General features: G+C 52.3%; 12 non-coding genes across 12 annotated transcripts; all 12 read right to left on the bottom strand.

Annotated features, from left to right (window-relative positions):
* Nucleotides 1–1,699: 1,699 nt before the first annotated feature.
* trnar-ccu (transfer RNA arginine (anticodon CCU)) lies at nt 1,700–1,772 on the bottom strand. Its single transcript has one exon. It is a non-coding gene; the product is annotated as a tRNA-Arg (tRNA).
* Nucleotides 1,773–3,363: 1,591 nt separating this feature from the next.
* trnar-ccu (transfer RNA arginine (anticodon CCU)) lies at nt 3,364–3,436 on the bottom strand. Its single transcript has one exon. It is a non-coding gene; the product is annotated as a tRNA-Arg (tRNA).
* Nucleotides 3,437–6,668: 3,232 nt separating this feature from the next.
* trnar-ccu (transfer RNA arginine (anticodon CCU)) lies at nt 6,669–6,741 on the bottom strand. Its single transcript has one exon. It is a non-coding gene; the product is annotated as a tRNA-Arg (tRNA).
* A 1,587-nt stretch (nt 6,742–8,328) lies between these two features.
* trnar-ccu (transfer RNA arginine (anticodon CCU)) lies at nt 8,329–8,401 on the bottom strand. Its single transcript has one exon. It is a non-coding gene; the product is annotated as a tRNA-Arg (tRNA).
* A 1,586-nt stretch (nt 8,402–9,987) lies between these two features.
* Nucleotides 9,988–10,060, bottom strand: trnar-ccu (transfer RNA arginine (anticodon CCU)). The gene has a single exon. It is a non-coding gene; the product is annotated as a tRNA-Arg (tRNA).
* A 1,588-nt stretch (nt 10,061–11,648) lies between these two features.
* Nucleotides 11,649–11,721, bottom strand: trnar-ccu (transfer RNA arginine (anticodon CCU)). Its single transcript has one exon. It is a non-coding gene; the product is annotated as a tRNA-Arg (tRNA).
* Nucleotides 11,722–13,310: 1,589 nt separating this feature from the next.
* Nucleotides 13,311–13,383, bottom strand: trnar-ccu (transfer RNA arginine (anticodon CCU)). The gene has a single exon. It is a non-coding gene; the product is annotated as a tRNA-Arg (tRNA).
* Nucleotides 13,384–14,970: 1,587 nt separating this feature from the next.
* Nucleotides 14,971–15,043, bottom strand: trnar-ccu (transfer RNA arginine (anticodon CCU)). Its single transcript has one exon. It is a non-coding gene; the product is annotated as a tRNA-Arg (tRNA).
* A 1,587-nt stretch (nt 15,044–16,630) lies between these two features.
* Nucleotides 16,631–16,703, bottom strand: trnar-ccu (transfer RNA arginine (anticodon CCU)). The gene has a single exon. It is a non-coding gene; the product is annotated as a tRNA-Arg (tRNA).
* Nucleotides 16,704–18,291: 1,588 nt separating this feature from the next.
* Nucleotides 18,292–18,364, bottom strand: trnar-ccu (transfer RNA arginine (anticodon CCU)). Its single transcript has one exon. It is a non-coding gene; the product is annotated as a tRNA-Arg (tRNA).
* A 1,588-nt stretch (nt 18,365–19,952) lies between these two features.
* trnar-ccu (transfer RNA arginine (anticodon CCU)) lies at nt 19,953–20,025 on the bottom strand. The gene has a single exon. It is a non-coding gene; the product is annotated as a tRNA-Arg (tRNA).
* Nucleotides 20,026–21,613: 1,588 nt separating this feature from the next.
* Nucleotides 21,614–21,686, bottom strand: trnar-ccu (transfer RNA arginine (anticodon CCU)). Its single transcript has one exon. It is a non-coding gene; the product is annotated as a tRNA-Arg (tRNA).
* Between the last annotated feature and the right edge of the window lie 1,543 nt (nt 21,687–23,229).

The raw sequence follows: 23,229 nt of genomic DNA, 5'->3' as shown, positions 1-23,229 counted from the left end.
TTGTTGGCAAAGCAGATTAAGACAGACAAGGAAGAGTCAGACACCCCAGATGGGATTTGAACCGAACCCCTGGCTTAGGAGGCCAGTGCCTTATCCATTAGGCCACTGGAGCTGCACAGTTCATTGCAGCATGGCAGACTTTAAATACTGCGCCCTGACTCTCATTGTGTGTTTTTGTGGAGATTTTCTCCTCTCAATGCACTGTGAGGATCCAAGATGGTGGTGATCTCGGACGATGGTGTTGCAGAGCTCGGCACCACAGCACAAGCGCCCAATCCGTTCCATCGCGATATCCTAGGAGTCTAAAATGTTTGGAGTCCCAGGACATTGTGAAAAATCAACTTTCCTGCGTTTCCTTTCGTTCCTCAGAGATGTTTGAAGGACGGATGGGGCAGTGTCCGAGGCCAGGCCCCCGCCCAGCCTGCAGATCCTTGGCTCGATTGCCTACCAGCCCTGGCCAAATCTCGCGCGATCTTGGTTAAGCAGATAGAGGAAAGCTGGCCCGATCTCTATCGTGCTGCAGAAGCATGAACAGCAGCTGGGAGACCTGGAAAAGAGGACGGATGAGGTTGGACACAGAGCACAGCGGTGGAAGCTGATACCGCTTCCTCTAAGGATAGGATCCAAGCATCGGAGGCTGAGGGCTGACATACAGAGGTTTATAAAATCATGAGGAACATGAATAGGGTAAACAGCCAAGGTCTTTTCCCTGGGGTGTGGGAGTCCAGAACTAGAGGGCTTAGGTTTAGGGTGAGAGGGAAAAGATAATAAAGAGACCAAAGGGACAACATTTTCAGGCAGAAGGTGGTGTGTGTGTGTGTGAATGAGCTGCAGAGGAAGTGGTCGAGGCTGGTACAATTACATCATTTCAAAGGCATCTGGATGGGTATACGTATAGGAAGAGTTTGGAGGGAGATGGGCCGGGTGCTGGCAGGTGGGACTAGATTGGGTTCGGATATCTGTTCGACCGAGGGTGTGTTTGTGTGCTGTACATCTCTATGACTCGATGACTGGAAGTGTCAGTCTGAGTCAATCCGTTGTCTAGCTACGGGCAAGGTGACTCCATTGGATGATGTGAACCCAGCTGATGACCCCTTTGGCCAAAGCTAGAGAACATTCTGGAAGATCAGGGAAAAGAAGGATATGAACACACACCTGGATGCCAGTCCCTTAGCGAAGCCTTGACTGCGATCTGCAGCAGAGCTCTGACCATGTGCTCCAAACTTGTTCATAAAAGCCCGAGAGTGAGGGGGGCAAGCCATTCACCCCAGCAAGTCCACACTCAGCCTCTGATGAGCATCCCATCCAGGCCCAACCACTATCCTCTCAGCCTGCATTCCCCAAAGCCAATCCAGCGAACCTGCACATCTTTGGGCTGTGGGAGGAAAGCAAAGCACCCGCAGTAGCCCATGGAGAGAAGGTGCAAACTCGACACAAACAGAAGCCAAGGGAGGAATCAAAGTCAGGTCCCCGATGCTGCGAGGCAGCAGTGCTACCCACTGAGCCACCATGCCATCTCCAGGAGATTCTCAGCAGGTTTTCAGCCATTGTGTCTGTGCTGTCTCTTTCAGGGAATTCAGCTTTAATCCTGCAGATCCAAAAGTGCTGCGTAAGGCGACAGGGAACACCTCACCCACAACTGAATGCAGATAAGCAGTGGTTGGCAAAGCAGATTAAGGACAGACAAGGAAGAGTCAGACACCCCAGATGGGATTTGAACCCAGAACCCCTGGCTTAGGAGGCCAGTGCCTTATCCATTAGGCCACTGGAGCTGCCACAGTTCCATGCAGCATGGCAGACTTTAAATACTGCGCCCTGACCTCTCATTGTGTGTTTTTGTGGATTTTCTCCTCTCAATGCACTGTGAGGATCCAAGATGATGGTGATCTCGGACGATGGTGTTGCAGAGCTCGGCACCACAGCACAAGCGCCCAATCCGTTCCATCGCGATATCCTAGGAGTCTGAAAATGTTGTGGAGTCCCAGGACATTGTGAAAAATCAACTTTCCTGCGTTTCCTTCGTCCAGAGATGTTGAAGACGGATGGGGCAGTGTCCGAGGCCAGGCCCCCGGCCCAGCCTGCAGATCCTTGGGCTCGATTGCCTACCAGGCCCTGGCCAAATCTCGCGCGATCTTGGTTAAGCAGATAGAGGAGAAGCTGGCCCCGATCTCTATCGTGCTGCAGAAGCATGAACAGCAGCTGGGAGACCTGGAAAAGAGGACGGATGAGGTTGGACACAGAGGCACAGCGGTGGAAGCTGATACCGCTTCCTCTAAGGATAGGATCCAAGCATCGGAGGCTGAGGGCTGACCATACAGAGGTTTATAAAATCATGAGGAACATGAATAGGGTAAACAGCCAAGGTCTTTCCCTGGGGTGTGGGAGTCCAGAACTAGAGGGCTTAGGTTTAGGGTGAGAGGGAAAAGATATAAAAGAGACCAAAGGGACAACATTTTCAGGCAGAAGGTGGTGTGTGTGTGTGGAATGAGCTGCCAGAGGAAGTGGTCGAGGCTGGTACAATTACATCATTTCAAAGGCATCTGGATGGGTATACGTATAGAAAGTTTTGGAGGGAGATGGGCCGGGTGCTGGCAGGTGGGACTAGATTGGGTCGGGATATCTGTTCGACCGAGGGTGTGTTTGTGTGCTGTACATCTCTATGACTCGATGACTGGAAGTGTCAGTCTGAGTCAATCCGTTGTCTAGCTACGGGCAAGGTGACTCCATTGGATGATGTGAACCCAGCTGATGACCCCCTTTGGCCAAAGCTAGAGAACATTCTGGAAGATCAGGGAAAAGAAGGATATGAACACACACCTGGATGCCAGTCCCTTAGCGAAGCCTTGACTGCGATCTGCAGCAGAGCTCTGACCATGTGCTCCAAACTTGTTGATAAAAGCCCGAGAGTGAGGGGGGCAAGCCATTCACCCCAGCAAGTCCACACTCAGCCTCTGATGAGCATCCATCCAGGCCCAACCACTATCCTCTCAGCCTGCATTCCCCAAAGCCAATCCAGCGAACCTGCACATCTTTGGGCTGTGGGAGGAAAGCAAAGCACCCGCAGTAGCCCATGGAGAGAAGGTGCAAACTCGACACAAACAGAAAGCCAAGGGAGGAATCAAAGTCAGGTCCCCGATGCTGCGAGGCAGCAGTGCTACCCACTGAGCCACCATGCCAGCCCCAGAGATTCTCAGCAGGTTTTCAGCCATTGTGTCTGTGCTGTCTGTTTCAGGGAATTCAGCTTTAATCCTGCAGATCCCCAAAAGAGCTGCGTAAGGCGACAGGGAACACCTCACCCTAACAACTGAATCAGATAAGCAGTTGTTGGCAAAGCAGATTAAGGACAGACAAGGAAGAGTCAGACACCCCAGATGGGATTTGAACCCAGAACCCCTGGCTTAGGAGGCCAGTGCCTTATCCATTAGGCCACTGGAGCTGCACAGTTACATGCAGCATGGCAGACTTTAAATACTGCGCCCTGACCTCTCATTGTGTGTTTTTGTGGATTTTCTCCTCTCAATGCACTGTGAGGATCCAAGATGGTGGTGATCTCGGACGATGGTGTTGCAGAGCTCGGCACCACAGCACAAGCGCCCAATCCGTTCCATCGCGATATCCTAGGAGTCTGAAAATGTTGTGGAGTCCCAGGACATTGTGAAAAATCAACTTTCCTGCGTTTCCTTCGTCCAGAGATGTTGAAGACGGATGGGGCAGTGTCCGAGGCCAGGCCCCCGGCCCAGCCTGCAGGATCCTTGGGCTCGATTGCCTACCAGGCCCTGGCCAAATCTCGCGCGATCTTGGTTAAGCAGATAGAGGAGAAGCTGGCCCCGATCTCTATCGTGCTGCAGAAGCATGAACAGCAGCTGGGAGACCTGGAAAAGAGGACGGATGAGGTTGGACACAGAGGCACAGCGGTGGAAGCTGATAACCGCTTCCTCTAAGGATAGGATCCAAGCATCGGAGGCTGAGGGCTGACCATACAGAGGTTTTAAAATCATGAGGAACATGAATAGGGTAAACAGCCAAGGTCTTTTCCCTGGGTGTGGGAGTCCAGAACTAGAGGGCTTAGGTTTAGGGTGAGAGGGAAAAGATATAAAAGAGACCAAAGGGACAACATTTTCAGGCAGAAGGTGGTGTGTGTGTGTGGAATGAGCTGCCAGAGGAAGTGGTCGAGGCTGGTACAATTACATCATTTCAAAGGCATCTGGATGGGTATACGTATAGGAAGAGTTTGGAGGGAGATGGGCCGGGTGCTGGCAGGTGGGACTAGATTGGGTCGGGATATCTGTTCGACCGAGGGTGTGTTTGTGTGCTGTACATCTCTATGACTCGATGACTGGAAGTGTCAGTCTGAGTCAATCCGTTGTCTAGCTACGGGCAAGGTGACTCCATTGGATGATGTGAACCCAGCTGATGACCCCTTTGGCCAAAGCTAGAGAACATTCTGGAAGATCAGGGAAAAGAAGGATATGAACACACACCTGGATGCCAGTCCCTTAGCGAAGCCTTGACTGCGATCTGCAGCAGAGCTCTGACCATGTGCTCCAAACTTGTTGATAAAAGCCCAGAGTGAGGGGGGCAAGCCATTCAGCACATCCACATCCCTCTCCACACTCAGGATGAGCATCCCATCCAGGCCCAACCACTATCCTCTCAGCCTGCATTCCCCAAAGCCAATCCAGCGAACCTGCACATCTTTGGGCTGTGGGAGGAAAGCAAAGCACCCGCAGTAGCCCATGGAGAGAAGGTGCAAACTCGACACAAACAGAAAGCCAAGGGAGGAATCAAAGTCAGGTCCCCGATGCTGCGAGGCAGCAGTGCTACCCACTGAGCCACCATGCCAGCCCCAGGAGATTCTCAGCAGGTTTTCAGCCATTGTGTCTGTGCTGTCTGTTTCAGGGAATTCAGCTTTAATCCTGCAGATCCCCAAAAGAGCTGCGTAAGGCGACACCTCACCCTATCAACTGAATGCAGATAAGCAGTTGTTGGCAAGCAGATTAAGGACAGACAAGGAAGAGTCAGACACCCCAGATGGATTGAACCCAGAACCCCTGGCTTAGGAGGCCAGTGCCTTATCCATTAGGCCACTGGAGCTGGCACAGTTCCATGCAGCATGGCAGACTTTAAATACTGCGCCCTGACCTCTCATTGTGTGTTTTTGTGGATTTTCTCCTCTCAATGCACTGTGAGGATCCAAGATGGTGGTGATCCGGACGATGGTGTTGCAGAGCTCGGCACCACAGCACAAGCGCCCAATCCGTTCCATCGCGATATCCTAGGATCTGAAATGTGTGGGAGTCCCAGGACATTGTGAAAAATCAACTTTCCTGCGTTTCCTTCGTCCAGAGATGTTGAAGACGGATGGGGCAGTGTCCGAGGCCAGGCCCCCGCCCAGCCTGCAGGATCCTTGGGCTCGATTGCCTACCAGGCCCTGGCCAAATCTCGCGCGATCTTGTTAAGCAGATAGAGGAGAACTGGCCCCGATCTCTATCGTGCTGCAGAAGCATGAACAGCAGCTGGGAGACCTGGAAAGAGGACGGATGAGGTTGGACACAGAGGCACAGCGGTGGAAGCTGATAACCGCTTCCTCTAAGGATAGGATCCAAGCATCGGAGGCTGAGGGCTGACATACAGAGGTTTATAAAATCATGAGGAACATGAATAGGGTAAACAGCCAAGGTCTTTTCCCTGGGGTGTGGGAGTCCAGAACTAGAGGGCTTAGGTTTAGGGTGAGAGGGAAAAGATATAAAAAGAGACAAAGGGACAACATTTTCAGGCAGAAGGTGTGTGTGTGTGGGGAATGAGCTGCCAGAGGAAGTGGTCGAGGCTGGTACAATTACATCATTTCAAAGGCATCTGGATGGGTATACGTATAGGAAGAGTTTGGAGGGAGATGGGCCGGGTGCTGGCAGGTGGGACTAGATTGGGTCGGGATATCTGTTCGCCGAGGTGTGTTTGTGTGCTGTACACTCTAGACTCGATGACTGGAAGTGTCAGTCTGAGTCAATCCGTTGTCTAGCTACGGGCAAGGTGACTCCATTGGATGATGTGAACCCAGCTGATGACCCCTTTGGCCAAAGCTAGAGAACATTCTGGAAGATCAGGGAAAAGAAGGATATGAACACAACCTGGATGCCAGTCCCTTAGCGAAGCCTTGACTGCGATCTGCAGCAGAGCTCTGACCATGTGCTCCAAACTTGTTGATAAAAGCCCGAGAGTGAGGGGGGCAAGCCATTCACCCCAGCAAGTCCACACTCAGCCTCTGATGAGCATCCCATCCAGGCCCAACCACTATCCTCTCAGCCTGCATTCCCAAAGCCAATCCAGCGAACCTGCACATCTTTGGGCTGTGGGAGGAAAGCAAAGCACCCGCAGTAGCCCATGGAGAGAAGGTGCAAACTCGACACAAACAGAAAGCCAAGGGAGGAATCAAAGTCAGGTCCCCGATGCTGCGAGGCAGCAGTGCTACCCACTGAGCCACCATGCCAGCCCCAGGAGATTCTCAGCAGGTTTTCAGCCATTGTGTCTGTGCTGTCTGTTTCAGGGAATTCAGCTTTAATCCTGCAGATCCCCAAAGAGCTGCGTAAGGCGACACCTCAACCCTATCAACTGAAGCAGATAAGCAGTTGTTGGCAAAGCAGATTAAGGACAGACAAGGAAGAGTCAGACACCCCAGATGGGATTTGAACCCAGAACCCCTGGCTTAGGAGGCCAGTGCCTTATCCATTAGGCCACTGGAGCTGCACAGTTACATGCAGCATGGCAGACTTTAAATACTGCGCCCTGACCTCTCATTGTGTGTTTTTGTGGATTTTCTCCTCTCAATGCACTGTGAGGATCCAAGATGGTGGTGATCTCGGACGATGGTGTTGCAGAGCTCGGCACCACAGCACAAGCGCCCAATCCGTTCCATCGCGATATCCTAGGAGTCTGAAAATGTTGTGGAGTCCCAGGACATTGTGAAAAATCAACTTTCCTGCGTTTCCTTCGTCCAGAGATGTTGAAGACGGATGGGGCAGTGTCCGAGGCCAGGCCCCCGGCCCAGCCTGCAGGATCCTTGGGCTCGATTGCCTACCAGGCCCTGGCCAAATCTCGCGCGATCTTGGTTAAGCAGATAGAGGAGAAGCTGGCCCCGATCTCTATCGTGCTGCAGAAGCATGAACAGCAGCTGGGAGACCTGGAAAAGAGGACGGATGAGGTTGGACACAGAGGCACAGCGGTGGAAGCTGATACCGCTTCCTCTAAGGATAGGATCCAAGCATCGGAGGCTGAGGGCTGACCATACAGAGGTTTATAAAATCATGAGGAACATGAATAGGGTAAACAGCCAAGGTCTTTTCCCTGGGGTGTGGGAGTCCAGAACTAGAGGGCTTAGGTTTAGGGTGAGAGGGAAAAGATATAAAAGAGACCAAAGGGACAACATTTTCAGGCAGAAGGTGGTGTGTGTGTGTGGAATGAGCTGCCAGAGGAAGTGGTCGAGGCTGGTACAATTACATCATTTCAAAGGCATCTGGATGGGTATACGTATAGGAAGAGTTTGGAGGGAGATGGGCCGGGTGCTGGCAGGTGGGACTAGATTGGGTCGGGATATCTGTTCGACCGAGGGTGTGTTTGTGTGCTGTACATCTCTATGACTCGATGACTGGAAGTGTCAGTCTGAGTCAATCCGTTGTCTAGCTACGGGCAAGGTGACTCCATTGGATGATGTGAACCCAGCTGATGACCCCTTTGGCCAAAGCTAGAGAACATTCTGGAAGATCAGGGAAAAGAAGGATATGAACACACACCTGGATGCCAGTCCCTTAGCGAAGCCTTGACTGCGATCTGCAGCAGAGCTCTGACCATGTGCTCCAAACTTGTTGATAAAAGCCCGAGAGTGAGGGGGGCAAGCCATTCACCCCAGCAAGTCCACACTCAGCCTCTGATGAGCATCCCATCCAGGCCCAACCACTATCCTCTCAGCCTGCATTCCCCAAAGCCAATCCAGCGAACCTGCACATCTTTGGGCTGTGGGAGGAAAGCAAAGCACCCGCAGTAGCCCATGGAGAGAAGGTGCAAACTCGACACAAACAGAAAGCCAAGGGAGGAATCAAAGTCAGGTCCCCGATGCTGCGAGGCAGCAGTGCTACCCACTGAGCCACCATGCCAGCCCAGGAGATTCTCAGCAGGTTTTCAGCCATTGTGTCTGTGCTGTCTGTTTCAGGGAATTCAGCTTTAATCCTGCAGATCCCCAAAAGAGCTGCGTAAGGCGACACCTCACCCTATCAACTGAATGCAGATAAGCAGTTGTTGGCAAAGCAGATTAAGGACAGACAAGGAAGAGTCAGACACCCCAGATGGGATTTGAACCCAGAACCCCTGGCTTAGGAGGCCAGTGCCTTATCCATTAGGCCACTGGAGCTGCACAGTTTCATGCAGCATGGCAGACTTTAAATACTGCGCCCTGACCTCTCATTGTGTGTTTTTGTGGATTTTCTCCTCTCAATGCACTGTGAGGATCCAAGATGGTGGTGATCTCGGACGATGGTGTTGCAGAGCTCGGCACCACAGCACAAGCGCCCAATCCGTTCCATCGCGATATCCTAGGAGTCTGAAAATGTTGTGGAGTCCCAGGACATTGTGAAAAATCAACTTTCCTGCGTTTCCTTCGTCCAGAGATGTTGAAGACGGATGGGGCAGTGTCCGAGGCCAGGCCCCCGGCCCAGCCTGCAGGATCCTTGGGCTCGATTGCCTACCAGGCCCTGGCCAAATCTCGCGCGATCTTGGTTAAGCAGATAGAGGAGAAGCTGGCCCCGATCTCTATCGTGCTGCAGAAGCATGAACAGCAGCTGGGAGACCTGGAAAAGAGGACGGATGAGGTTGGACACAGAGGCACAGCGGTGGAAGCTGATACCGCTTCCTCTAAGGATAGGATCCAAGCATCGGAGGCTGAGGGCTGACCATACAGAGGTTTATAAAATCATGAGGAACATGAATAGGGTAAACAGCCAAGGTCTTTTCCCTGGGTGTGGGAGTCCAGAACTAGAGGGCTTAGGTTTAGGGTGAGAGGGAAAAGATATAAAGAGACCAAAGGGACAACATTTTCAGGCAGAAGGTGGTGTGTGTGTGTGGAATGAGCTGCCAGAGGAAGTGGTCGAGGCTGGTACAATTACATCATTTCAAAGGCATCTGGATGGGTATACGTATAGGAAGAGTTTGGAGGGAGATGGGCCGGGTGCTGGCAGGTGGGACTAGATTGGGTCGGGATATCTGTTCGACCGAGGGTGTGTTTGTGTGCTGTACATCTCTATGACTCGATGACTGGAAGTGTCAGTCTGAGTCAATCCGTTGTCTAGCTACGGGCAAGGTGACTCCATTGGATGATGTGAACCCAGCTGATGACCCCTTTGGCCAAAGCTAGAGAACATTCTGGAAGATCAGGGAAAAGAAGGATATGAACACACACCTGGATGCCAGTCCCTTAGCGAAGCCTTGACTGCGATCTGCAGCAGAGCTCTGACCATGTGCTCCAAACTTGTTGATAAAAGCCCGAGAGTGAGGGGGGCAAGCCATTCACCCCAGCAAGTCCACACTCAGCCTCTGATGAGCATCCCATCCAGGCCCAACCACTATCCTCTCAGCCTGCATTCCCCAAAGCCAATCCAGCGAACCTGCACATCTTTGGGCTGTGGGAGGAAAGCAAAGCACCCGCAGTAGCCCATGGAGAGAAGGTGCAAACTCGACACAAACAGAAAGCCAAGGGAGGAATCAAAGTCAGGTCCCCGATGCTGCGAGGCAGCAGTGCTACCCACTGAGCCACCATGCCAGCCCCAGGAGATTCTCAGCAGGTTTTCAGCCATTGTGTCTGTGCTGTCTGTTTCAGGGAATTCAGCTTTAATCCTGCAGATCCCCAAAAGAGCTGCGTAAGGCGACACCTCACCCTATCAACTGAATGCAGATAAGCAGTTGTTGGCAAAGCAGATTAAGGACAGACAAGGAAGAGTCAGACACCCCAGATGGGATTTGAACCCAGAACCCCTGGCTTAGGAGGCCAGTGCCTTATCCATTAGGCCACTGGAGCTGCACAGTTGCATGCAGCATGGCAGACTTTAAATACTGCGCCCTGACCTCTCATTGTGTGTTTTTGTGGATTTTCTCCTCTCAATGCACTGTGAGGATCCAAGATGGTGGTGATCTCGGACGATGGTGTTGCAGAGCTCGGCACCACAGCACAAGCGCCCAATCCGTTCCATCGCGATATCCTAGGAGTCTGAAAATGTTGTGGAGTCCCAGGACATTGTGAAAAATCAACTTTCCTGCGTTTCCTTCGTCCAGAGATGTTGAAGACGGATGGGGCAGTGTCCGAGGCCAGGCCCCCGGCCCAGCCTGCAGGATCCTTGGGCTCGATTGCCTACCAGGCCCTGGCCAAATCTCGCGCGATCTTGGTTAAGCAGATAGAGGAGAAGCTGGCCCCGATCTCTATCGTGCTGCAGAAGCATGAACAGCAGCTGGGAGACCTGGAAAAGAGGACGGATGAGGTTGGACACAGAGGCACAGCGGTGGAAGCTGATACCGCTTCCTCTAAGGATAGGATCCAAGCATCGGAGGCTGAGGGCTGACCATACAGAGGTTTATAAAATCATGAGGAACATGAATAGGGTAAACAGCCAAGGTCTTTTCCCTGGGGTGTGGGAGTCCAGAACTAGAGGGCTTAGGTTTAGGGTGAGAGGGAAAAGATATAAAAGAGACCAAAGGGACAACATTTTCAGGCAGAAGGTGGTGTGTGTGTGTGGAATGAGCTGCCAGAGGAAGTGGTCGAGGCTGGTACAATTACATCATTTCAAAGGCATCTGGATGGGTATACGTATAGGAAGAGTTTGGAGGGAGATGGGCCGGGTGCTGGCAGGTGGGACTAGATTGGGTCGGGATATCTGTTCGACCGAGGGTGTGTTTGTGTGCTGTACATCTCTATGACTCGATGACTGGAAGTGTCAGTCTGAGTCAATCCGTTGTCTAGCTACGGGCAAGGTGACTCCATTGGATGATGTGAACCCAGCTGATGACCCCTTTGGCCAAAGCTAGAGAACATTCTGGAAGATCAGGGAAAAGAAGGATATGAACACACACCTGGATGCCAGTCCCTTAGCGAAGCCTTGACTGCGATCTGCAGCAGAGCTCTGACCATGTGCTCCAAACTTGTTGATAAAAGCCCGAGAGTGAGGGGGGCAAGCCATTCACCCCAGCAAGTCCACACTCAGCCTCTGATGAGCATCCCATCCAGGCCCAACCACTATCCTCTCAGCCTGCATTCCCCAAAGCCAATCCAGCGAACCTGCACATCTTTGGGCTGTGGGAGGAAAGCAAAGCACCCGCAGTAGCCCATGGAGAGAAGGTGCAAACTCGACACAAACAGAAAGCCAAGGGAGGAATCAAAGTCAGGTCCCCGATGCTGCGAGGCAGCAGTGCTACCCACTGAGCCACCATGCCAGCCCCAGGAGATTCTCAGCAGGTTTTCAGCCATTGTGTCTGTGCTGTCTGTTTCAGGGAATTCAGCTTTAATCCTGCAGATCCCCAAAAGAGCTGCGTAAGGCGACACCTCACCCTATCAACTGAATGCAGATAAGCAGTTGTTGGCAAAGCAGATTAAGGACAGACAAGGAAGAGTCAGACACCCCAGATGGGATTTGAACCCAGAACCCCTGGCTTAGGAGGCCAGTGCCTTATCCATTAGGCCACTGGAGCTGCACAGTTCCATGCAGCATGGCAGACTTTAAATACTGCGCCCTGACCTCTCATTGTGTGTTTTTGTGGATTTTCTCCTCTCAATGCACTGTGAGGATCCAAGATGGTGGTGATCTCGGACGATGGTGTTGCAGAGCTCGGCACCACAGCACAAGCGCCCAATCCGTTCCATCGCGATATCCTAGGAGTCTGAAAATGTTGTGGAGTCCCAGGACATTGTGAAAAATCAACTTTCCTGCGTTTCCTTCGTCCAGAGATGTTGAAGACGGATGGGGCAGTGTCCGAGGCCAGGCCCCCGGCCCAGCCTGCAGGATCCTTGGGCTCGATTGCCTACCAGGCCCTGGCCAAATCTCGCGCGATCTTGGTTAAGCAGATAGAGGAGAAGCTGGCCCCGATCTCTATCGTGCTGCAGAAGCATGAACAGCAGCTGGGAGACCTGGAAAAGAGGACGGATGAGGTTGGACACAGAGGCACAGCGGTGGAAGCTGATACCGCTTCCTCTAAGGATAGGATCCAAGCATCGGAGGCTGAGGGCTGACCATACAGAGGTTTATAAAATCATGAGGAACATGAATAGGGTAAACAGCCAAGGTCTTTTCCCTGGGGTGTGGGAGTCCAGAACTAGAGGGCTTAGGTTTAGGGTGAGAGGGAAAAGATATAAAAGAGACCAAAGGGACAACATTTTCAGGCAGAAGGTGGTGTGTGTGTGTGGAATGAGCTGCCAGAGGAAGTGGTCGAGGCTGGTACAATTACATCATTTCAAAGGCATCTGGATGGGTATACGTATAGGAAGAGTTTGGAGGGAGATGGGCCGGGTGCTGGCAGGTGGGACTAGATTGGGTCGGGATATCTGTTCGACCGAGGGTGTGTTTGTGTGCTGTACATCTCTATGACTCGATGACTGGAAGTGTCAGTCTGAGTCAATCCGTTGTCTAGCTACGGGCAAGGTGACTCCATTGGATGATGTGAACCCAGCTGATGACCCCTTTGGCCAAAGCTAGAGAACATTCTGGAAGATCAGGGAAAAGAAGGATATGAACACACACCTGGATGCCAGTCCCTTAGCGAAGCCTTGACTGCGATCTGCAGCAGAGCTCTGACCATGTGCTCCAAACTTGTTGATAAAAGCCCGAGAGTGAGGGGGGCAAGCCATTCACCCCAGCAAGTCCACACTCAGCCTCTGATGAGCATCCCATCCAGGCCCAACCACTATCCTCTCAGCCTGCATTCCCCAAAGCCAATCCAGCGAACCTGCACATCTTTGGGCTGTGGGAGGAAAGCAAAGCACCCGCAGTAGCCCATGGAGAGAAGGTGCAAACTCGACACAAACAGAAAGCCAAGGGAGGAATCAAAGTCAGGTCCCCGATGCTGCGAGGCAGCAGTGCTACCCACTGAGCCACCATGCCAGCCCCAGGAGATTCTCAGCAGGTTTTCAGCCATTGTGTCTGTGCTGTCTGTTTCAGGGAATTCAGCTTTAATCCTGCAGATCCCCAAAAGAGCTGCGTAAGGCGAACACCTCACCCTATCAACTGAATGCAGATAAGCAGTTGTTGGCAAAGCAGATTAAGGACAGACAAGGAAGAGTCAGACACCCCAGATGGGATTTGAACCCAGAACCCCTGGCTTAGGAGGCCAGTGCCTTATCCATTAGGCCACTGGAGCTGCACAGTTCATGCAGCATGGCAGACTTTAAATACTGCGCCCTGACCTCTCATTGTGTGTTTTTGTGGATTTTCTCCTCTCAATGCACTGTGAGGATCCAAGATGGTGGTGATCTCGGACGATGGTGTTGCAGAGCTCGGCACCACAGCACAAGCGCCCAATCCGTTCCATCGCGATATCCTAGGAGTCTGAAAATGTTGTGGAGTCCCAGGACATTGTGAAAAATCAACTTTCCTGCGTTTCCTTCGTCCAGAGATGTTGAAGACGGATGGGGCAGTGTCCGAGGCCAGGCCCCCGGCCCAGCCTGCAGGATCCTTGGGCTCGATTGCCTACCAGGCCCTGGCCAAATCTCGCGCGATCTTGGTTAAGCAGATAGAGGAGAAGCTGGCCCCGATCTCTATCGTGCTGCAGAAGCATGAACAGCAGCTGGGAGACCTGGAAAAGAGGACGGATGAGGTTGGACACAGAGGCACAGCGGTGGAAGCTGATACCGCTTCCTCTAAGGATAGGATCCAAGCATCGGAGGCTGAGGGCTGACCATACAGAGGTTTATAAAATCATGAGGAACATGAATAGGGTAAACAGCCAAGGTCTTTTCCCTGGGGTGTGGGAGTCCAGAACTAGAGGGCTTAGGTTTAGGGTGAGAGGGAAAAGATATAAAAGAGACCAAAGGGACAACATTTTCAGGCAGAAGGTGGTGTGTGTGTGTGGAATGAGCTGCCAGAGGAAGTGGTCGAGGCTGGTACAATTACATCATTTCAAAGGCATCTGGATGGGTATACGTATAGGAAGAGTTTGGAGGGAGATGGGCCGGGTGCTGGCAGGTGGGACTAGATTGGGTCGGGATATCTGTTCGACCGAGGGTGTGTTTGTGTGCTGTACATCTCTATGACTCGATGACTGGAAGTGTCAGTCTGAGTCAATCCGTTGTCTAGCTACGGGCAAGGTGACTCCATTGGATGATGTGAACCCAGCTGATGACCCCTTTGGCCAAAGCTAGAGAACATTCTGGAAGATCAGGGAAAAGAAGGATATGAACACACACCTGGATGCCAGTCCCTTAGCGAAGCCTTGACTGCGATCTGCAGCAGAGCTCTGACCATGTGCTCCAAACTTGTTGATAAAAGCCCGAGAGTGAGGGGGGCAAGCCATTCACCCCAGCAAGTCCACACTCAGCCTCTGATGAGCATCCCATCCAGGCCCAACCACTATCCTCTCAGCCTGCATTCCCCAAAGCCAATCCAGCGAACCTGCACATCTTTGGGCTGTGGGAGGAAAGCAAAGCACCCGCAGTAGCCCATGGAGAGAAGGTGCAAACTCGACACAAACAGAAAGCCAAGGGAGGAATCAAAGTCAGGTCCCCGATGCTGCGAGGCAGCAGTGCTACCCACTGAGCCACCATGCCAGCCCCAGGAGATTCTCAGCAGGTTTTCAGCCATTGTGTCTGTGCTGTCTGTTTCAGGGAATTCAGCTTTAATCCTGCAGATCCCCAAAAGAGCTGCGTAAGGCGACACCTCACCCTATCAACTGAATGCAGATAAGCAGTTGTTGGCAAAGCAGATTAAGGACAGACAAGGAAGAGTCAGACACCCCAGATGGGATTTGAACCCAGAACCCCTGGCTTAGGAGGCCAGTGCCTTATCCATTAGGCCACTGGAGCTGCACAGTTGCATGCAGCATGGCAGACTTTAAATACTGCGCCCTGACCTCTCATTGTGTGTTTTTGTGGATTTTCTCCTCTCAATGCACTGTGAGGATCCAAGATGGTGGTGATCTCGGACGATGGTGTTGCAGAGCTCGGCACCACAGCACAAGCGCCCAATCCGTTCCATCGCGATATCCTAGGAGTCTGAAAATGTTGTGGAGTCCCAGGACATTGTGAAAAATCAACTTTCCTGCGTTTCCTTCGTCCAGAGATGTTGAAGACGGATGGGGCAGTGTCCGAGGCCAGGCCCCCGGCCCAGCCTGCAGGATCCTTGGGCTCGATTGCCTACCAGGCCCTGGCCAAATCTCGCGCGATCTTGGTTAAGCAGATAGAGGAGAAGCTGGCCCCGATCTCTATCGTGCTGCAGAAGCATGAACAGCAGCTGGGAGACCTGGAAAAGAGGACGGATGAGGTTGGACACAGAGGCACAGCGGTGGAAGCTGATACCGCTTCCTCTAAGGATAGGATCCAAGCATCGGAGGCTGAGGGCTGACCATACAGAGGTTTATAAAATCATGAGGAACATGAATAGGGTAAACAGCCAAGGTCTTTTCCCTGGGTGTGGGAGTCCAGAACTAGAGGGCTTAGGTTTAGGGTGAGAGGGAAAAGATATAAAAGAGACCAAAGGGACAACATTTTCAGGCAGAAGGTGGTGTGTGTGTGTGGAATGAGCTGCCAGAGGAAGTGGTCGAGGCTGGTACAATTACATCATTTCAAAGGCATCTGGATGGGTATACGTATAGGAAGAGTTTGGAGGGAGATGGGCCGGGTGCTGGCAGGTGGGACTAGATTGGGTCGGGATATCTGTTCGACCGAGGGTGTGTTTGTGTGCTGTACATCTCTATGACTCGATGACTGGAAGTGTCAGTCTGAGTCAATCCGTTGTCTAGCTACGGGCAAGGTGACTCCATTGGATGATGTGAACCCAGCTGATGACCCCTTTGGCCAAAGCTAGAGAACATTCTGGAAGATCAGGGAAAAGAAGGATATGAACACACACCTGGATGCCAGTCCCTTAGCGAAGCCTTGACTGCGATCTGCAGCAGAGCTCTGACCATGTGCTCCAAACTTGTTGATAAAAGCCCGAGAGTGAGGGGGGCAAGCCATTCACCCCAGCAAGTCCACACTCAGCCTCTGATGAGCATCCCATCCAGGCCCAACCACTATCCTCTCAGCCTGCATTCCCCAAAGCCAATCCAGCGAACCTGCACATCTTTGGGCTGTGGGAGGAAAGCAAAGCACCCGCAGTAGCCCATGGAGAGAAGGTGCAAACTCGACACAAACAGAAAGCCAAGGGAGGAATCAAAGTCAGGTCCCCGATGCTGCGAGGCAGCAGTGCTACCCACTGAGCCACCATGCCAGCCCCAGGAGATTCTCAGCAGGTTTTCAGCCATTGTGTCTGTGCTGTCTGTTTCAGGGAATTCAGCTTTAATCCTGCAGATCCCCAAAAGAGCTGCGTAAGGCGACACCTCACCCTATCAACTGAATGCAGATAAGCAGTTGTTGGCAAAGCAGATTAAGGACAGACAAGGAAGAGTCAGACACCCCAGATGGGATTTGAACCCAGAACCCCTGGCTTAGGAGGCCAGTGCCTTATCCATTAGGCCACTGGAGCTGCACAGTTCCATGCAGCATGGCAGACTTTAAATACTGCGCCCTGACCTCTCATTGTGTGTTTTTGTGGATTTTCTCCTCTCAATGCACTGTGAGGATCCAAGATGGTGGTGATCTCGGACGATGGTGTTGCAGAGCTCGGCACCACAGCACAAGCGCCCAATCCGTTCCATCGCGATATCCTAGGAGTCTGAAAATGTTGTGGAGTCCCAGGACATTGTGAAAAATCAACTTTCCTGCGTTTCCTTCGTCCAGAGATGTTGAAGACGGATGGGGCAGTGTCCGAGGCCAGGCCCCCGGCCCAGCCTGCAGGATCCTTGGGCTCGATTGCCTACCAGGCCCTGGCCAAATCTCGCGCGATCTTGGTTAAGCAGATAGAGGAGAAGCTGGCCCCGATCTCTATCGTGCTGCAGAAGCATGAACAGCAGCTGGGAGACCTGGAAAAGAGGACGGATGAGGTTGGACACAGAGGCACAGCGGTGGAAGCTGATACCGCTTCCTCTAAGGATAGGATCCAAGCATCGGAGGCTGAGGGCTGACCATACAGAGGTTTATAAAATCATGAGGAACATGAATAGGGTAAACAGCCAAGGTCTTTTCCCTGGGGTGTGGGAGTCCAGAACTAGAGGGCTTAGGTTTAGGGTGAGAGGGAAAAGATATAAAAGAGACCAAAGGGACAACATTTTCAGGCAGAAGGTGGTGTGTGTGTGTGGAATGAGCTGCCAGAGGAAGTGGTCGAGGCTGGTACAATTACATCATTTCAAAGGCATCTGGATGGGTATACGTATAGGAAGAGTTTGGAGGGAGATGGGCCGGGTGCTGGCAGGTGGGACTAGATTGGGTCGGGATATCTGTTCGACCGAGGGTGTGTTTGTGTGCTGTACATCTCTATGACTCGATGACTGGAAGTGTCAGTCTGAGTCAATCCGTTGTCTAGCTACGGGCAAGGTGACTCCATTGGATGATGTGAACCCAGCTGATGACCCCTTTGGCCAAAGCTAGAGAACATTCTGGAAGATCAGGGAAAAGAAGGATATGAACACACACCTGGATGCCAGTCCCTTAGCGAAGCCTTGACTGCGATCTGCAGCAGAGCTCTGACCATGTGCTCCAAACTTGTTGATAAAAGCCCGAGAGTGAGGGGGGCAAGCCATTCACCCCAGCAAGTCCACACTCAGCCTCTGATGAGCATCCCATCCAGGCCCAACCACTATCCTCTCAGCCTGCATTCCCCAAAGCCAATCCAGCGAACCTGCACATCTTTGGGCTGTGGGAGGAAAGCAAAGCACCCGCAGTAGCCCATGGAGAGAAGGTGCAAACTCGACACAAACAGAAAGCCAAGGGAGGAATCAAAGTCAGGTCCCCGATGCTGCGAGGCAGCAGTGCTACCCACTGAGCCACCATGCCAGCCCCAGGAGATTCTCAGCAGGTTTTCAGCCATTGTGTCTGTGCTGTCTGTTTCAGGGAATTCAGCTTTAATCCTGCAGATCCCCAAAAGAGCTGCGTAAGGCGACACCTCACCCTATCAACTGAATGCAGATAAGCAGTTGTTGGCAAAGCAGATTAAGGACAGACAAGGAAGAGTCAGACACCCCAGATGGGATTTGAACCCAGAACCCCTGGCTTAGGAGGCCAGTGCCTTATCCATTAGGCCACTGGAGCTGCACAGTTCCATGCAGCATGGCAGACTTTAAATACTGCGCCCTGACCTCTCATTGTGTGTTTTTGTGGATTTTCTCCTCTCAATGCACTGTGAGGATCCAAGATGGTGGTGATCTCGGACGATGGTGTTGCAGAGCTCGGCACCACAGCACAAGCGCCCAATCCGTTCCATCGCGATATCCTAGGAGTCTGAAAATGTTGTGGAGTCCCAGGACATTGTGAAAAATCAACTTTCCTGCGTTTCCTTCGTCCAGAGATGTTGAAGACGGATGGGGCAGTGTCCGAGGCCAGGCCCCCGGCCCAGCCTGCAGGATCCTTGGGCTCGATTGCCTACCAGGCCCTGGCCAAATCTCGCGCGATCTTGGTTAAGCAGATAGAGGAGAAGCTGGCCCCGATCTCTATCGTGCTGCAGAAGCATGAACAGCAGCTGGGAGACCTGGAAAAGAGGACGGATGAGGTTGGACACAGAGGCACAGCGGTGGAAGCTGATACCGCTTCCTCTAAGGATAGGATCCAAGCATCGGAGGCTGAGGGCTGACCATACAGAGGTTTATAAAATCATGAGGAACATGAATAGGGTAAACAGCCAAGGTCTTTTCCCTGGGGTGTGGGAGTCCAGAACTAGAGGGCTTAGGTTTAGGGTGAGAGGGAAAAGATATAAAAGAGACCAAAGGGACAACATTTTCAGGCAGAAGGTGGTGTGTGTGTGTGGAATGAGCTGCCAGAGGAAGTGGTCGAGGCTGGTACAATTACATCATTTCAAAGGCATCTGGATGGGTATACGTATAGGAAGAGTTTGGAGGGAGATGGGCCGGGTGCTGGCAGGTGGGACTAGATTGGGTCGGGATATCTGTTCGACCGAGGGTGTGTTTGTGTGCTGTACATCTCTATGACTCGATGACTGGAAGTGTCAGTCTGAGTCAATCCGTTGTCTAGCTACGGGCAAGGTGACTCCATTGGATGATGTGAACCCAGCTGATGACCCCTTTGGCCAAAGCTAGAGAACATTCTGGAAGATCAGGGAAAAGAAGGATATGAACACACACCTGGATGCCAGTCCCTTAGCGAAGCCTTGACTGCGATCTGCAGCAGAGCTCTGACCATGTGCTCCAAACTTGTTGATAAAAGCCCGAGAGTGAGGGGGGCAAGCCATTCACCCCAGCAAGTCCACACTCAGCCTCTGATGAGCATCCCATCCAGGCCCAACCACTATCCTCTCAGCCTGCATTCCCCAAAGCCAATCCAGCGAACCTGCACATCTTTGGGCTGTGGGAGGAAAGCAAAGCACCCGCAGTAGCCCATGGAGAGAAGGTGCAAACTCGACACAAACAGAAAGCCAAGGGAGGAATCAAAGTCAGGTCCCCGATGCTGCGAGGCAGCAGTGCTACCCACTGAGCCACCATGCCAGCCCCAGGAGATTCTCAGCAGGTTTTCAGCCATTGTGTCTGTGCTGTCTGTTTCAGGGAATTCAGCTTTAATCCTGCAGATCCCCAAAAGAGCTGCGTAAGGCGACACCTCACCCTATCAACTGAATGCAGATAAGCAGTTGTTGGCAAAGCAGATTAAGGACAGACAAGGAAGAGTCAGACACCCCAGATGGGATTTGAACCCAGAACCCCTGGCTTAGGAGGCCAGTGCCTTATCCATTAGGCCACTGGAGCTGCACAGTTACATGCAGCATGGCAGACTTTAAATACTGCGCCCTGACCTCTCATTGTGTGTTTTTGTGGATTTTCTCCTCTCAATGCACTGTGAGGATCCAAGATGGTGGTGATCTCGGACGATGGTGTTGCAGAGCTCGGCACCACAGCACAAGCGCCCAATCCGTTCCATCGCGATATCCTAGGAGTCTGAAAATGTTGTGGAGTCCCAGGACATTGTGAAAAATCAACTTTCCTGCGTTTCCTTCGTCCAGAGATGTTGAAGACGGATGGGGCAGTGTCCGAGGCCAGGCCCCCGGCCCAGCCTGCAGGATCCTTGGGCTCGATTGCCTACCAGGCCCTGGCCAAATCTCGCGCGATCTTGGTTAAGCAGATAGAGGAGAAGCTGGCCCCGATCTCTATCGTGCTGCAGAAGCATGAACAGCAGCTGGGAGACCTGGAAAAGAGGACGGATGAGGTTGGACACAGAGGCACAGCGGTGGAAGCTGATACCGCTTCCTCTAAGGATAGGATCCAAGCATCGGAGGCTGAGGGCTGACCATACAGAGGTTTATAAAATCATGAGGAACATGAATAGGGTAAACAGCCAAGGTCTTTTCCCTGGGGTGTGGGAGTCCAGAACTAGAGGGCTTAGGTTTAGGGTGAGAGGGAAAAGATATAAAAGAGACCAAAGGGACAACATTTTCAGGCAGAAGGTGGTGTGTGTGTGTGGAATGAGCTGCCAGAGGAAGTGGTCGAGGCTGGTACAATTACATCATTTCAAAGGCATCTGGATGGGTATACGTATAGGAAGAGTTTGGAGGGAGATGGGCCGGGTGCTGGCAGGTGGGACTAGATTGGGTCGGGATATCTGTTCGACCGAGGGTGTGTTTGTGTGCTGTACATCTCTATGACTCGATGACTGGAAGTGTCAGTCTGAGTCAATCCGTTGTCTAGCTACGGGCAAGGTGACTCCATTGGATGATGTGAACCCAGCTGATGACCCCTTTGGCCAAAGCTAGAGAACATTCTGGAAGATCAGGGAAAAGAAGGATATGAACACACACCTGGATGCCAGTCCCTTAGCGAAGCCTTGACTGCGATCTGCAGCAGAGCTCTGACCATGTGCTCCAAACTTGTTGATAAAAGCCCGAGAGTGAGGGGGGCAAGCCATTCACCCCAGCAAGTCCACACTCAGCCTCTGATGAGCATCCCATCCAGGCCCAACCACTATCCTCTCAGCCTGCATTCCCCAAAGCCAATCCAGCGAACCTGCACATCTTTGGGCTGTGGGAGGAAAGCAAAGCACCCGCAGTAGCCCATGGAGAGAAGGTGCAAACTCGACACAAACAGAAAGCCAAGGGAGGAATCAAAGTCAGGTCCCCGATGCTGCGAGGCAGCAGTGCTACCCACTGAGCCACCATGCCAGCCCCAGGAGATTCTCAGCAGGTTTTCAGCCATTGTGTCTGTGCTGTCTGTTTCAGGGAATTCAGCTTTAATCCTGCAGATCCCCAAAAGAGCTGCGTAAGGCGACACCTCACCCTATCAACTGAATGCAGATAAGCAGTTGTTGGCAAAGCAGATTAAGGACAGACAAGGAAGAGTCAGACACCCCAGATGGGATTTGAACCCAGAACCCCTGGCTTAGGAGGCCAGTGCCTTATCCATTAGGCCACTGGAGCTGCACAGTTCCATGCAGCATGGCAGACTTTAAATACTGCGCCCTGACCTCTCATTGTGTGTTTTTGTGGATTTTCTCCTCTCAATGCACTGTGAGGATCCAAGATGGTGGTGATCTCGGACGATGGTGTTGCAGAGCTCGGCACCACAGCACAAGCGCCCAATCCGTTCCATCGCGATATCCTAGGAGTCTGAAAATGTTGTGGAGTCCCAGGACATTGTGAAAAATCAACTTTCCTGCGTTTCCTTCGTCCAGAGATGTTGAAGACGGATGGGGCAGTGTCCGAGGCCAGGCCCCCGGCCCAGCCTGCAGGATCCTTGGGCTCGATTGCCTACCAGGCCCTGGCCAAATCTCGCGCGATCTTGGTTAAGCAGATAGAGGAGAAGCTGGCCCCGATCTCTATCGTGCTGCAGAAGCATGAACAGCAGCTGGGAGACCTGGAAAAGAGGACGGATGAGGTTGGACACAGAGGCACAGCGGTGGAAGCTGATACCGCTTCCTCTAAGGATAGGATCCAAGCATCGGAGGCTGAGGGCTGACCATACAGAGGTTTATAAAATCATGAGGAACATGAATAGGGTAAACAGCCAAGGTCTTTTCCCTGGGGTGTGGGAGTCCAGAACTAGAGGGCTTAGGTTTAGGGTGAGAGGGAAAAGATATAAAAGAGACCAAAGGGACAACATTTTCAGGCAGAAGGTGGTGTGTGTGTGTGGAATGAGCTGCCAGAGGAAGTGGTCGAGGCTGGTACAATTACATCATTTCAAAGGCATCTGGATGGGTATACGTATAGGAAGAGTTTGGAGGGAGATGGGCCGGGTGCTGGCAGGTGGGACTAGATTGGGTCGGGATATCTGTTCGACCGAGGGTGTGTTTGTGTGCTGTACATCTCTATGACTCGATGACTGGAAGTGTCAGTCTGAGTCAATCCGTTGTCTAGCTACGGGCAAGGTGACTCCATTGGATGATGTGAACCCAGCTGATGACCCCTTTGGCCAAAGCTAGAGAACATTCTGGAAGATCAGGGAAAAGAAGGATATGAACACACACCTGGATGCCAGTCCCTTAGCGAAGCCTTGACTGCGATCTGCAGCAGAGCTCTGACCATGTGCTCCAAACTTGTTGATAAAAGCCCGAGAGTGAGGGGGGCAAGCCATTCACCCCAGCAAGTCCACACTCAGCCTCTGATGAGCATCCCATCCAGGCCCAACCACTATCCTCTCAGCCTGCATTCCCCAAAGCCAATCCAGCGAACCTGCACATCTTTGGGCTGTGGGAGGAAAGCAAAGCACCCGCAGTAGCCCATGGAGAGAAGGTGCAAACTCGACACAAACAGAAAGCCAAGGGAGGAATCAAAGTCAGGTCCCCGATGCTGCGAGGCAGCAGTGCTACCCACTGAGCCACCATGCCAGCCCCAGGAGATTCTCAGCAGGTTTTCAGCCATTGTGTCTGTGCTGTCTGTTTCAGGGAATTCAGCTTTAATCCTGCAGATCCCCAAAAGAGCTGCGTAAGGCGACAGGGAACACTCACCCTATCAACTGAATGCA

The sequence above is a fragment of the Hemiscyllium ocellatum genome, unplaced genomic scaffold (genome assembly GCF_020745735.1).
Source record: "Hemiscyllium ocellatum isolate sHemOce1 unplaced genomic scaffold, sHemOce1.pat.X.cur. scaffold_2040_pat_ctg1, whole genome shotgun sequence".
Classification (NCBI taxonomy): Eukaryota; Metazoa; Chordata; class Chondrichthyes; order Orectolobiformes; family Hemiscylliidae; genus Hemiscyllium; species Hemiscyllium ocellatum.
The sequence above is the reverse complement of the archived record's forward strand: the minus strand, read 5'-3'. Positions and strand labels throughout refer to the sequence as shown.